We start from the raw sequence: 14,289 nt of genomic DNA, 5'->3' as shown, positions 1-14,289 counted from the left end.
TTATTCAGTACCTTCCCAGCCTTCTTGACTTAAAAATGTCCATGGAGATCGTCCTAGATGATGGGCGTTACTTGAGTTTTCCAAAAGGCCTAACATAGCAAGTTTTTACACTTTTCCCCATCAGTCTCCCTACTTTGTTCTGCCTGGAAGAGACTGTTAGCTGGAGACCCTCTACTTATGTTATGAGGAAGAAGACAAAGGTTTTAATCTATGGAGCGGGAAGTACAAATGTGTAAAAAAACAAAAATTAAAATTCTGGTAATATCTGGAGCCAAAATACTAACCCTAGACTGGTTGACATCAGATTTCTTACTAACTGGGAATAAAATAAGCTATTTTTTGAGCTACTTTTTCTTTTTCTTTCTTCTTTCTTTCTTTCTTTCTTTCTTTCTTTCTTTCTTTCTTTCTTTCCTGATACATGCAGTTAAATACAAATAGCTGACACTGATAATTTGTGATTTGTATTCTGTGAGTCAGAAGGAGAAAGAGGAAAGGAAATGCCACTATTTTAGCCAAACCCAAAAGCTATGGTAGAAGAACAATGATAAAATTACCAAGAACTGATGACTGAGGGCTGGGATGATCCCTAGTGGGTTCCTTGCCTTACAGAGAAGTCTGTGAATGAAATCTTTGTTCACATCTGGGTCATGACACCAGTTTGATCTCCATTATTTTGGAGGTCACCGCATGGTGAATTCTGTAGGTTGTGGAGTAGGGAACACATTCTGTAAATTGGCATGGACAGGAGACTGCCTGTAGGATGAGGCTTCTGGACTGGGGCCGTTGCCCTACTGGTGGATGCTGCACTGTAATTGTGGTCTAACTGCTCTAAGAGTTAAGCAGACTCAACCTATAACCCATACTTTGTATACACTTTGCCCGCAATTAGTATTTACTGAATTAAATTTGTGGTATGGTTTGTAGCATGCTACAAAACACACTAGTTCTGGGATACCTCATGTAATGAAATCTCAGAAATCTGCTTCTTCTTTTCATGAAGTCTTTCATGAAGATTCATTTTATTTATTTATTTATTTACTGTTTTTATGTTTATTTGTTTTTGAGAGAGAGACAGAGCACGAGCAGGGGAGGGGCCAAGAGAGAGGGAGACACAGAATCCGAAGCAGGCTCCAGGCTCTGGGCTGTCAGCACAGAGCCTGATGGGGGGCTCGAACTCACAAACTGCAAGATCATGACCTAAGCTAAAGTTGGACGCTTACTGACTGAGCCACCCAGGCACCACAAGATTCATTAGAAGACACAAATATGCTTTTGGGGCACCTGGGTGGCTCAGTAGGTTAAGAGGTTGACTCTTGCTTTGGGCTCAGGTCATGATCTCATGGTTCACGGGAAGGAGCCCCACAACGCCTGGTACATGCCTGAAGCCCTAGGAGTGTTAGTGATTACAAGAGGAAGGCAACATCATGTTCCACATGGCAGTTCACTTTGGGCATATTGTTTAACTATTTTTTAATCTCTGTTTCCCACGCTTTAAAATGGGTGTAATAACACAAATGATATATGGTTGTCATAAGGCACTTAAAATAGCATTTGGTACTTATTAAGTAATCTTTCCATGATGAATATGATATGGGCAGCCCTCGCTTCACACAATATAGCAGAACAGTAAAAGTGACCACACATGCTGTACCCGGGACAAAAGTTCTTAATGATTCATGAGAAATTAAAAAAAAAAAAATTTAATGTGCATCTATTTTTGAGAGAGACAGACAAGCAGAGTGTGAGCTGGGGGAGAGGGAGACACAGAATAAAAAGCAGGCTCCAGGCCCTAAGCTGTCAGCACAGAGCCGGACACAGGGCTCGAACGCACAAGCCTCAAGATCATGACCTGAGTTCAAGTCAGACGCCTAATCGACTGAGCCACCCAGGCGCCCTGAGAAAATTTTTGATAGTCCTATAAACCTTAATTTTTTTTCACAGCATTAAAAGCGCTCATAGGGAAATAAAAAGAATAGTAAAACTAATATTTATTTAGTATACTGTAACTTAAAATATCAGAAGCATTGAGAATTAGTGTGTTTGCTTGTGAAAAACAGCAGGAGTTGTTTTCACCATGCTTGCCTCCTTTGTGCGGCAAAATAGGGAGGGAGTATCTTTTCTATGTCATGGTGACCTGTCCCTAAGTTTGGATCAGCTTCTAACATTTCATCCTTTATGCTTTCAATGTCATGAAAGAGTTCCTCTCATGTGAAAGTTTCCGCTGGTCCCGCTGCCTCTGGGACATTGTCGTTCTTTTTGCCATGAACCACTTCCTTATTTGTATCGATTTATATCACCTTCGCTAATCTTGTGTGGCTGTGTACCTAGACTCTGTCAAACAGTGTGTGTCTACGTTTCCATGGTCAGCTGGCTCTTTTTATAAATCTATTTGCATTCGAATTTGACTTTCAGTGTGATTTCTTGTGTCTTTGCTGCACTTTCATCTTTGTTGAGCAGTTCCCTCTTTTGGTCATCTATTTTTTTGTCAAATGATACATGGGCTTATTGAGAGATGATGAAGCAACATGGCCCTGTGCTTTGCTGTCTGTGTGGGGACTGAGTAGCAGGTGGCCCCATGACAAATCACCTGTAGACTTTGAAAGAAATGATGGGACTGATCATGAATTATGATGAGGCTCTGTTAGTTACATGTCTGTTTGTGGACTGAAGAGCTGGCAGGAGAGTTTGTACTTTATGCAATTATTCCCAATTAATACACTGGGGCCACTGAAACTTGAACCGTGTTGCTTGGGGACTGGTATTATTTAAATTGTGGTAACTGAAATTCATGCCTATCAGAGCCTTACAAAGTGGAGACTTTGCAATTACCGGCTTTATTGAATAGAAATATTTAAATGAGAAAATTACCACTGTTATATAGCCACTAAAATATTAATAGGTAGGCCTGTTTTATAAGTAGAAATGTAGAAGCACTTTAACATTCACAAAGAAATGTTCCTATGTGTGTTGCTTTCCTGTCGCTGCTGTAAGAAATTATCACGAACTTGGTGGCTTACAGCAAAGTAAGTTTGTCATATAGTTCGAAAGGTTAAGAGTGTTAAATAAGCCTTATGAGGCTGAAATTGAGCAGAGCTGTGTTTCTCTTGGGGGCTGAAGGGGAGAATCTGTTTCCTTTCCTTTTCCTTCTAGTGGCCACTCGCATTCTGTGACTTATAGCACTTGCCTCAAATTGTTGGAACTTCCTGCTTCTCTTATCACATCCCCTGCTGCTGCCCTTGACCTTCTTGTATCACTCCTATATGGACCTTTGTGATTACATTGGGTTTACCTGGATAACCAAAGATAATCTTTGCATCTCAAGACCTTATCTTAACCATATCAGGAAGCCCCTTTTCCACATAAAATGACCTATTCATGGTTCCAGAGATTAGAAGATGGATATCTTTGGGAGACTATTATTTTCTGTACCACCATTTGTCTCAAAAAGTGAACTTCAAAGCATACAGCATGATCAGCTCAATTTTTCCTGTCAGGAAAGTGAGGCCTAAAGAAATGGAGTGTGTTCTTCATGGTTAACATGTCACAAATGTTGTTTTAATGAATCCTATTTATTGCATATAAAATTCATCAATCACATATCGGGGGATAATCTAGAGATACAATGATGAATATGTCCTCCCTCTCTCCCCCAGGCCATGAGAGCAGCATAGATGGTGTTGTTAGTTTCCCAAAAATTTCAGGTGCCAGGCCCTTGGGCTGTGCTGATCCAGTCACTCCTATGGACACACGGCCACAGGACACAGAGTTCAAGCCTGTTCTGGACCCTGTCTCTAAGGTGCTCTCTTCCCAACCCCAAACCCAGGCCTTGCCCTAGTAGACCTGAAAATGTCCCCTCCTTCTGGAGGTTTTCTGTAGCCCCACTATACCTCAATATATCTATAGTCTACTAACTGTCTAAAAGTATAAAATAAACCATTTAGTACACTAAGCAAGCTATGCTGCAGGGCTTAGCTATTAAGCTCTGGTATGTGTGTTCCAAAGACTAGTATGATGCCTGAGAGGAAAAATGTAATTGAAGAGCTAGATATTCATGCTACAGATACTTTGAATCCCTATAAATTTATTTTCCTCATTGCAGAGAAACTATAATTCCATACTACTCTGTCTTTTCCAACTCTTAAAGCTAATGTGTGCCATTTGTCTATATGATGCTTTACCACTTAATCTGATAGATGCTCAATAATTAGTATCCCCTACTGTTATTATGCGACAGCATTTCAAAGGTCGTCCTGAGTGACTTATAATAGCGTCTAGTGTTATGAGGTGTCTGTTACAGGTTAGCACCAGAATAGAAGATAACTGGCACCAAAAAAAAAAAAAAAAAAAAAAAAAGAAAGAAAGAAAGAAAGAAAAAAAAAGGCAGCAACAAATATCATCATCACCAATGGGGCAACTTTGCCTATGGCTGATCTCTATTCAATCCCTAAAGAATAGCTCTGTTTTTCCTTATTTAGAGCAGCCAAATTTAGGTCATTCAACCTAGACATCAAGATCTTTATAAAAGGTGAATATATAGCACATCAAAAATAACTGCTTTTTAAATTGAATGTGTGTGGGGGGGTAGGATTTTTAAAAGGTAAAACTTTTGTTTACTGAAATGACTTTGTTCTTTAATGTTATTTAAATGGCTTCTTATAGGGGCACCTGGCTGGCTCAGTGTATAGAGCATGCAACTCTTGATCTTGGAGTTGTGAGTTCAAGCCCCACTTTGGGCATAGAGATTACTTAATAAATGGTTGCATATGAATATATGTATATGTATATATGTGTGTGTATGTGCAAATATATATGTATTATATTATATATTATGGTTTCATATAAGTGTGTATGTGTGTGTGTGTGTGTGTGTGTGTGTATGTTGTGTGTATAGATATAGACAGATATAACTTGGCTTCCAGAGATTGGTTTGTATGTATGCAACTAACAGTATTGGTTGCCTACCCACCACTCACTCTGACTTCTTTCCCACTTCCTAAAAAAAATCCAGTTTTATTCAAGCTTTCATGTTCCCTCATGACGTCATGTGCTCCTGGAAGTTTTCCTCCTTTTGCAACCCCAGAGGATGCCTCCTAACTGATCTGAAGCAGTGGTTTTCAAAGTTCGGTCCAGGGGTCACTGGGAGTGGGGTTTGGGGGATCCTGGGACCATTTCAGGGAATCCACAACATTGAAACAATCCTCATTTTCGTACCAGATATTACTGTCTTTGTTATGTTCCTTTACACATGTAGAAAGGTGTTTTTCGGGGGCTACAAGATGTGTGATGACACCTCCACTCAGACAGCAAGGAGAACGTGTGCTGTGAGTTCTTGTTTTAAAGTTTCCTCAGCTTTCATTTTGAATACAGTGGATATGGATGGATATAAGATGGATAGAGATATCCAAAAATCTCCTCAGAATTTTTAAGAGTGGAAATGGGTCTTGAGACCAAAACCAAGTCTTAAGAACTTATGGTCCAAGCAAATGACTATGGTCCATTTTCATTGCCAGAAATTTGAGTAGGCATAAACACATGACACAATCTGGCCAATCAGAGGAATTCTGCAGGGTAGCTGAGTAGCTGATGTGTTTCTGAGAAAGGATGCTTCATTCTTAAAAAGAAAAACAGCAAGAAGCAGCCTTTTCTTCCTTCCTTTCTCCCTTCCTTCCTTCCCTCCCTCCCTCTTCCTTTCTCTTTTTCTTTCTCTTCTTTCTTTCTTTCTTTCTTTCTTTCTTTCTTTCTTTCTTTCTTCTTGATGTTGTTGGATCTGGATATGTCTGATGACCTTGGAGCTCAGCCACCTTGCTCCAGCTAGAAGTTGAGACAGCAATGGGGGGGGGGGGCTACCTTGCCTCTAAACACCTTGTTATTTGACATAATTACTCCCTGCGCCATTTAAATCTATAAACAACAAAAAAAGAAATAGCCATCAAAGCACTGAAGTTGCTCAGGATGGCTTTTACTTTTCTGGATGCTTGTAACTCCACAATTAGCATTTCCATATCAGAGTAGAATATATTTCTATAGGTTATTTTGGGACCCTGTTAAAAGACTTTCTGTTAGGACAGGCAGGACCCCAGTTTTGCTCATTTCCTTTAACAGAATAAACAATATAGATATAAATTAATACACATAAGTTTGGTTCTGACCCCACATCAAATAATCAGTACCCGAGGAGGAAATATTCTTGTTTCTTTGAATCCCAAAGAATGGATTTATACATCAGCTTATCCCAGTCTTAAAGTCAGAAAAGTGAGTTTTCTAAGAAAAACCAGCAGAATCGGCATTGGGGGTATGATGTCTAGAATTTTTAAATTTGGTTATGTTGCTGAGGTTTTACAGAAGTCACCATTCTATATCCATAGAGGTGCCTTTGCATAATGCACATAACTAAACAAATCAATTTAGAAATGAAGAATATAGTTCAGCTACTAATTCAGTTCAAATAATAAATTTTTATTTTATTATTTTTTTAATGTTGATTTACTTTGAGAGAGAGACAGAGCATGAGCAGGGGAGGGCAGAGAGAGAGGGAGACACAGAATCTGAAGCAGGCTCTGGGCTCCGAGCTGTCTGCACAGAGCTGACACGGGGCTGACACGGGCTGACATGGGGCTTGAACTCACAAACCGCAAGATCATGACCTGAGCCAAAGTCAGATGCTCAACCTACTGAACCACCCAGGTACCCCAAATAATAAATTTTTAAATGGTAGAACTTTGGGGGTGCCTGGGTGGCTGACTTTGGCTCAGGTCATGATCTGACTTTTCGTGGGTTCGAGCCCTGCATTGGGCTCTGTGCTGACAGCTTTGAGCCTGGAGCCTGCTTCAGATTCTGTGTCTTCCTCTCTCTCTGTTCCTCCCCTGCTCATTCTCTGTCTCTGTCAAAAATAAATAAACGTCAATTTTTTTTAAATGATACAACTTTTGTTTATTGAACTGGCCTTGTTATATTTTAGTCTTTTTGTATCATTAGCATATGTTTTTATGTATGTATGTATGTAATTTTATTTAAAGAGTCATGGGAGATCTTTATGGGACAAACCCTTCGCAATGCAGACTCATTCAATCACCCAAAATATCCATTTAGCGATTTCTATGTCAAATACTATATCAGAAAATAGGTAGCTAATAGTAAGCAAGTAAGTACTGTTTCTTCATAAAACTGGGTCTGGAGTGGTGCATAAAAGGTAAACCAATAATCACACATGCATAAACACACCCATACAATTGCAAAGTTTGAGAAATGAGTTAGAAGGGAAGTCATCTGGTTTCAGTGCTGGGGAATTAGAGAGGGAGAAGAGGGCATGTGTTCCTTGGTAAGGTGTCTAAGGAAGTGTCCACTGATGAAGGGACTTTCAGGCTGAGACAAGAAAAAGAGGCTGTCATGCAGTATTTGGGACATGCTTCCTCGGCCACGTGAAAAGCAAATTCACAGGCCCTGCCTCTTAAAGCCTGCGGGGTCATTATGAACAGGACAGACCCTGTGACGTACAGCAGCCAATCTTACACGGCCATTCTGACTCCATACAAATAGTAGTACATTTATAAAGCTCCAGGTAACAATGTGCTGAAATAATAGGGCAATTCCATGTGCACTCCTGGCAGAGATGTATGGAATGTAAATGAACTTGGCTTGCCTCATCAAAGAGAGTTCCACATAACGTGTCCTGAGTGTGAATGTAAAAGGCAAGAAACTATATGCTGATCAATGGCCAGAGTGATGCAGTTTGAAATGTATGTAAATATCGATGATTAGGCTGCATTACTGCTCATAGTAGGAAACACACATTTTTTTTTTTCATTCATTAATGCCTTTTAGTGTTTACTAAACACACACTCTATGTGTTGGGCACCGTGTCTGGGTCTGGTTAATGAGGGTGGAAATCTGTAAAAGACAAGTCTCCTGAAAGTAAGAAGCTTCCAATATTGTTGGGGGACAGACTTATAAACATGATCACAAAATAAATAAATGTCATAGAAGGTAAGCAAAATACCTGTCCCTGGCTCCTATCTTTCTAACTATCTTTTGCTTTATTTTAAGGCAGAGTTGACTTGAGTTTTCTGTGTTTTAAATGTGATGGACTTTCTCATTGTAGGCCTTATATAGGCTTTGTGTCTGTAACACTCTGTCCACCCACTCATGTGTGGTTCTTGTCTATTCATCACTTAAGCCTTGATTTAAATACATTTATTCTAAGCTATCTTTCCTAAATCAGTGTTTCTCAAAGAGTAGTACGTGAACCCTCCGTATCACAAGTGTCTAAGAATGTACTTTAAAAATGAAAATTCTTGGGTATCTCCACACCAGACCGACCGACGGAATGATTAGAGATCTAGAAAAAAGGCATTTTCGTGCATTTCACTGGAAATTCTTTTGCACCTTCGGTTTGCTCACCACTGTCCTAGATTGTGTCCAGGATCTTTTCTGTGCCCCCATAGCCACAATGATCTGCCCCTACCATTAAGTCTTACGGCCTGAAACCATAGGTTGTCTGGTAACTTAATCCTCCAAGATGGCTGCAAACTCAGAGATAAGGAAATGTCTGCTTACTAGCAGTTGTGAAATCCACGGTCTCACACAGAGCATGGTTGCCAGAGGTGGCCCATAAATAGATGGATGTTTTACAGTGATGAAGCAGATGTTTCCCGGTAGTTAAGGGACAGAAAGGCCTTCTAGGCAGAGTGTATGCCTGTTCAGGCAAGACAAAGTGGTTCAGGTTGTGTGCAGCACAGATGGGGCTGGGTGAGTGGGTGTAAGTTAGCTCATGAATGGCTGTAAGGCACGCTACAGAGGGGGGTTTCTCTTCATGTTATCAACAGTCAATACCTACAGGTGTTATGTATGATGAAGTAGGGGGCAAAAAAAGGAGGATAAGGTCCAAGAGACCTAGGTCTGAGGCCATGGACTGGTTAATTTTCTTAGGACTTGTCCTTGATCTTATGTCTTAGTTTGCATAACTGGTAATTGAATAGAACTATGTCCCCCTTTCTCAGTTCACAAGGATGAATATTTATACAGAATATACAAAGGAACATACCATGGAAAACATAAAAGCATTAAGTAAATGTCAAGTTGTTGGTTTTTTTTGTTTTTGTTTTTGTTTTTAAATACAGTTTAACATTCCACTTTAAGGATTAAAAGCTTTATCTGAGGGATACAGTTCTCGGCCTTGGAATAGTCACAGTAGTTAAATTTTCAGACTACTTCTCTCTTGCCTGAAAGCCACAAAGGACTCTGGAGGCAAAAACTTTTCACTTGTATACTGTTCATACCTTCCATTAACATCAGCTTCCTTTATTTATATTTTATATTGGTACAACATTTTACTCTTCTAAGCCCAGGTTAGATGGGTCTGCATGGCTTGTACTTTGACACTTTAGGATTCAAAAGTCATAATGGCTTTTGACATATAGCAAATGTCATGTTACATCCTAGAGCCATGTCTATTTTTAGCAAATGGCTGATCTTTTCTTCTTCTTCTTCTTCTTCTTCTTCTTCTTCTTCTTCTTCTTCTTCTTCTAATATCCAGAATAAACTTCCTACATAAAATTAGCCTGGATTGGCTCAACTATGATCTTAGTGTCAAATAATTTTGACCATGTGAAGTGTTGTGCTTTCTGTGGCTAGAAGAAGTCACTTGCTTTAATAGAGGGGTGTAACTTTGATTTGAAGAGATGAGTGTTTCTACATTACTGTAGAAAGTCCAGTTTAAAAACGCTTGAAGAAGTTAGTCTATAATAACTTAACCAATCAAGTCATTCAGAGTTTTGGTACAACATGCATTCAGTTTGTCTGTGTGAAGTGGAAATTTAATGCAAAGACTTTACAGCAAACACATCAACATTTACATCTTTGTTCTCTCATAAAAAATGCAGTTTATTTGAACATGCTGAGGGCCATTGAATCTAGGCAAAGGAGTCTGGAACGGATGACTAGTAGGAAGAATAAAGATAATAATTAATAATAGCATTAATAACAATAACAATAAATGCATTTAAGGGCACTGAACTAAGAATCAGACTTTTTATATTTATTTCCAGCACAATCCACGTGCCGAGTACTCCTTGTCACTGTTTTACAGTGGACAGAATTAAAGCTCAGAGATAAGAAACACAAGTCGTATGTGCAAGTGCACAATCCACCAACAGGCACATCTCATTTCCAATCTGTGCTTTATTTCAACACACCATGCTGCTTCTACCTCGGTATTTGAGGGCAGTTGGGATAGACTGTAATGAGAATCAGAAACCATATTTCAATGATGTTCGAAGCGTGCTGAGAGGGAGAAACTAAGTCAATTTCAAACAAGACGTTCTGTAGGTTTTTTCTTTGTAAAATACCTGCGGTGCCTTCAGGTGGTGGTATGTAGTATAAGGAGCCACCATGTCATTCTCCTTGAGTGGATGGCACTCTTAAGTGGGAGCAGAAAATTGTGAAAAGAGTGAGAAAGAGAACAGCAGCATTCTTCACTGGTGGGGCCTTTGTATTCTTGTTCTGTCATTTCGGAGGAGCCACATTCATGTTTGAGTTCGTCTTCTGTTTTTCATTCTGTAGCCCACACATGCTCTAGTTCCTTATGATTCTAATGCAACTGTAACCTAAAAATAATAAAATGAATTATGAAACGCATTATGTATTTAATATAACACGGAGTTCAGCAAATTCTAACGAGCAAATGCAATCAAAATGACTTGTGTTGGGGCGCCTGGGTGGCGCAGTCGGTTAAGCGTCCGACTTCAGCCAGGTCACGATCTCGCGGTGCGTGAGTTCGAGCCCCGCGTCAGGCTCTGGGCTGATGGCTCAGAGCCTGGAGCCTGTTTCGGATTCTGTGTCTCCCTCTCTCTCTGCCCCTCCCCCGTTCATGCTCTGTCTCTCTCTGTCCCAAAAATAAATAAACGTTGAAAAAAAAATTAAAAAAAAAAAAAACAAAATGACTTGTGTTTTCCTTAGTTTTTGCAACTTATTTCTTCTTAATAATGTAAAAAATATCTTTTTCTACCCAGGATATGTTTGGGGAGTTTTGGGGGAGGCAGCATAGCTTAGATAAAGAATTTGGCATTTCAAATGGAAATCCAAAGCACAATACACCTCATACCATTCAGAATGTCAAAAATTAAAAAAGGCAAGTAGCAAGAATTGGCGAGGATGTGGCGAAAAGGGGACCCTCATGAACTGTTGGTGGGAATGTAATTTGGTGCAACCAATGTGGAAAACAGTTAAGGAGGTTCCTCAAAAAATTAAAAAAATAAAACTACTGTATGATCCAGTAATTGCCCTGCTGAGTATTTACCCAAAGAACACAAAAATGCTAATTCAAAAGATATATGCACCCCAGTGTTTATTGCAACATTATTTACAATAACCAAGATATGGAAGCAACCCAGATGTCCATGGACAGATGAATGGATAAAGAAGATGTGGTGTATACAATAGAATATTACTCAACCGTAAAAAGAATGAGATCTTGCCGTTTCCAACAAGGTGGATGGACTTAGAGGGTATTATGCTAAGCGAAATAAGTCAGAGAAAGACAACATGTGACTTTACTTACATATGGAATCTAAAAAACACAAAACTAATGAAAAGACAAAAAAAAATCAGACTCATAAATACAGAAAACAAATTGGTAGTTGCCAGAGAGGAGGGGGTGGGGGGATGGATGAAATAGGTGAAGGGAATCAAGAGGTACAAAATCCCATTTGTCAAATAGTCATGGGGAATAACAGTACAGCATAGGCAATGCAGTCAATTATATGGAAATAGCATATGGTGACAGATGGTTCCTACACTTATGGTGAGTATTTTATAATGTGTGTAATTGTCATCACTATGTCATATACCTGAAATTATTATACTATTGTACATCAACTAAATTTCAGCTACAAATAAAAGGAAATGACAACACAGGAAGTTCGTACTGTTGTCTCCATTTTCTGGTTGGAGAAACTAAATCTCAGAAAGGTTAACTTACCCAAAGATCTGCAGAAAGTGGTGGGGATGGAACTCAAACCAGCAGGGGGAGGTTAACTGAATGGGAAGAGTTAAAAAAATATATAGTTTGGCATTTCAAGTTATAACCTCAACTTTGGTGGGGCCTCAACTTTGCCACACAATCGTTTTTATATCTTTTAACTTTTCGATGTGTCAGTTTCTTCACCTGTAAATTTTGGAAGAGAGTAACAAATATCTGGAAGAAACTTTGAGGGGAAAAGAAATAATACTTTGCAAAGAATTATTGCATAGTTACATAATAGGTACTTAATACATGGTGAATATCGAGTCCTTGTGGCTTTTGAGGTTTTGTTTTTGTTTTTGTTTTTCTTTGGGTTGTTTGTTTGTTTGTTTGTTTTAGCAAATGATTATTCCTTACTGCATATTACTTAACAAGATTATAAGAAGGAAAAATAATCCTAACTTTTTTTTCTGTCTCCATATATGTAAAGATATGAGAAATCGTTATATCAGGCCTCACACTGGAAGTATTTTCTCCTATAAGTGATTCTTGTCCCTTTCATTTCTTTTCATAAGCATCCCCAGGTTTCCATCTTTATTATTCATCTAGAATAAATGCACTTTCCTCAACATAAGACTTTGTCCGAAACATCTCTTCCTAAGGAGAGAATGTCATTTTCTGGCATTATCCCCAATCTCTCCACGTGCTGATTCTTGTACCTGGAGCATGTATTCCTAGCAGTCACTATAGTGATGTCCTCTAAAGACCTTGGGCCTGATATAAGCTTCTTTCTAACTGGGTTCTGGAAATGAGATCTGGCACTTTTGACTTAGACCCTTAAGACATAGTGACATTGACATGTCACTTTCAGCTGCTTTGAAATCCTTCCTACAAGGCAGAAACTTCATGCCAGTTTATGTTTTTCTGCTCTTGTCTTCTGCCTCTTTCGCTAAATGCTCTGATCTCTAACTGAACCCCTTGATAACTTCCACTCAGTAGTGAATGTGCATTTGGAATTATAGCTGCGTAGATCACATTCTAGTGACATTTGGGCAGGAGCAACTGGTCTTCATTAGAGAAAGCTTTTTGGCCTGGGAGACTATTAAATAACAATGTTTAAAAAGTCTCTTCTGAGACAAAGTCTTTTAAAGCCCGTATTATTAAGAAATAAACATACGTATGATCCTTTAATGAGTAACAAATACATACAGCTACTATAGGATGTTTTTTTGGAATATATAGGATATTTATTGGAATCTTTGGAAATCAGCAGTTTCCTCCCCTGCCCCAATGTTCTGTTACATTCACAGAAGCGTCACTTCACATCGCTATTGAATTTTCATTATCATTGCCTGGACAATTCTCATGAAATCTCCGACATGCAGGGGTAGGAAGAATGGCCCACGGAGATACCCAAGCCCTAATCCTCAGAACCTGTGAATGTGTTAGGTTAAGTGGCAAAGAGGAAGTAAGGTTGCAAATGCAATTAATGTTGCTAATCACCTAGCTTAAAATAGGGAGATTATTCTGGAGCATTTGGGTGAGCCCACTGCAATCACAGGGGTCCTTAAAGTGAAAGAAGAAGGCAACAGAAGCGAATTAGAAGCAGATGTAGCTGTGGAGGAAAGACGTGCACCATACCTGGCTTTGAAGATGGGGGGAAGGACAATAATCTAAGGACTGGGTGTCTCAGAGGGGATAGGAAAAGACGACAGATTACCCCCCTAGAACCTCTGTAAGAACTGCAGCCTTGCAGGCACCTTGATTTTAGCCTGGCAAGATCCATGTCAGACTTTTACAGAATTATAAGACAACAAATTGGTGTTATGTTAGGTTGTTTAATTTCAACTGTCTAGGTTTGTGGTAATTTGTTTTAGTGGCTACATAAAATTAATATGCATGTTTTCTTTCCTTTTTTTGGTAAGAAGGGAGGGACGATAGACTGGTGAGGTATACATGGGTGTCAAAGGCGGAGAATATAAGGGCAAAACTGGAAAAGGTATTGTTAAGGGATATTAATTTCTCTTTTTCTTCCATATTCTCATCACATCTCTTTCTGCATGCTGCCCAAAAAATTCTCACGTGGAGATACATGGAGGCACTCTTTGACCATACATGGATTTGAAATAAATTTAATCTCCAATGGGTAGAGAGGGAAGCACCTGCCCTCTTCCAGAAAATAAACCGAGTATCATAATAAAATAATGATTTGAATCATCTAGGTAGGGTTAAACTATTGCACCTTAAATAGAAGAAACAGCTCATGTGTATTGTAGTTGTATGTAATTGTATCATAGCAATTTGTTTAAATGATCTTAGCTAGAAGAGAGAAA

The 14,289-nt window shown here is 39.1% G+C and overlaps 1 protein-coding gene across 3 annotated transcripts in view; it reads left to right on the top strand.

The window, feature by feature from the left end:
- The window catches only part of CNTNAP5 (contactin associated protein family member 5), an 811,538-nt gene that overhangs the window by 784,220 nt on the left and 13,029 nt on the right, over nucleotides 1–14,289 (top strand). The gene's annotated exons all lie outside the window — the stretch shown is intronic.

The sequence above is a fragment of the Puma concolor genome, chromosome C1, assembly GCF_028749965.1.
Source record: "Puma concolor isolate L17-30 chromosome C1, mPumCon1.1.hap2, whole genome shotgun sequence".
In the NCBI taxonomy this organism is placed as follows: Eukaryota; Metazoa; Chordata; class Mammalia; order Carnivora; family Felidae; genus Puma; species Puma concolor.
Note: the sequence above shows the minus strand (reverse complement) of the source record. Positions and strands in the feature narration are given on the sequence as shown.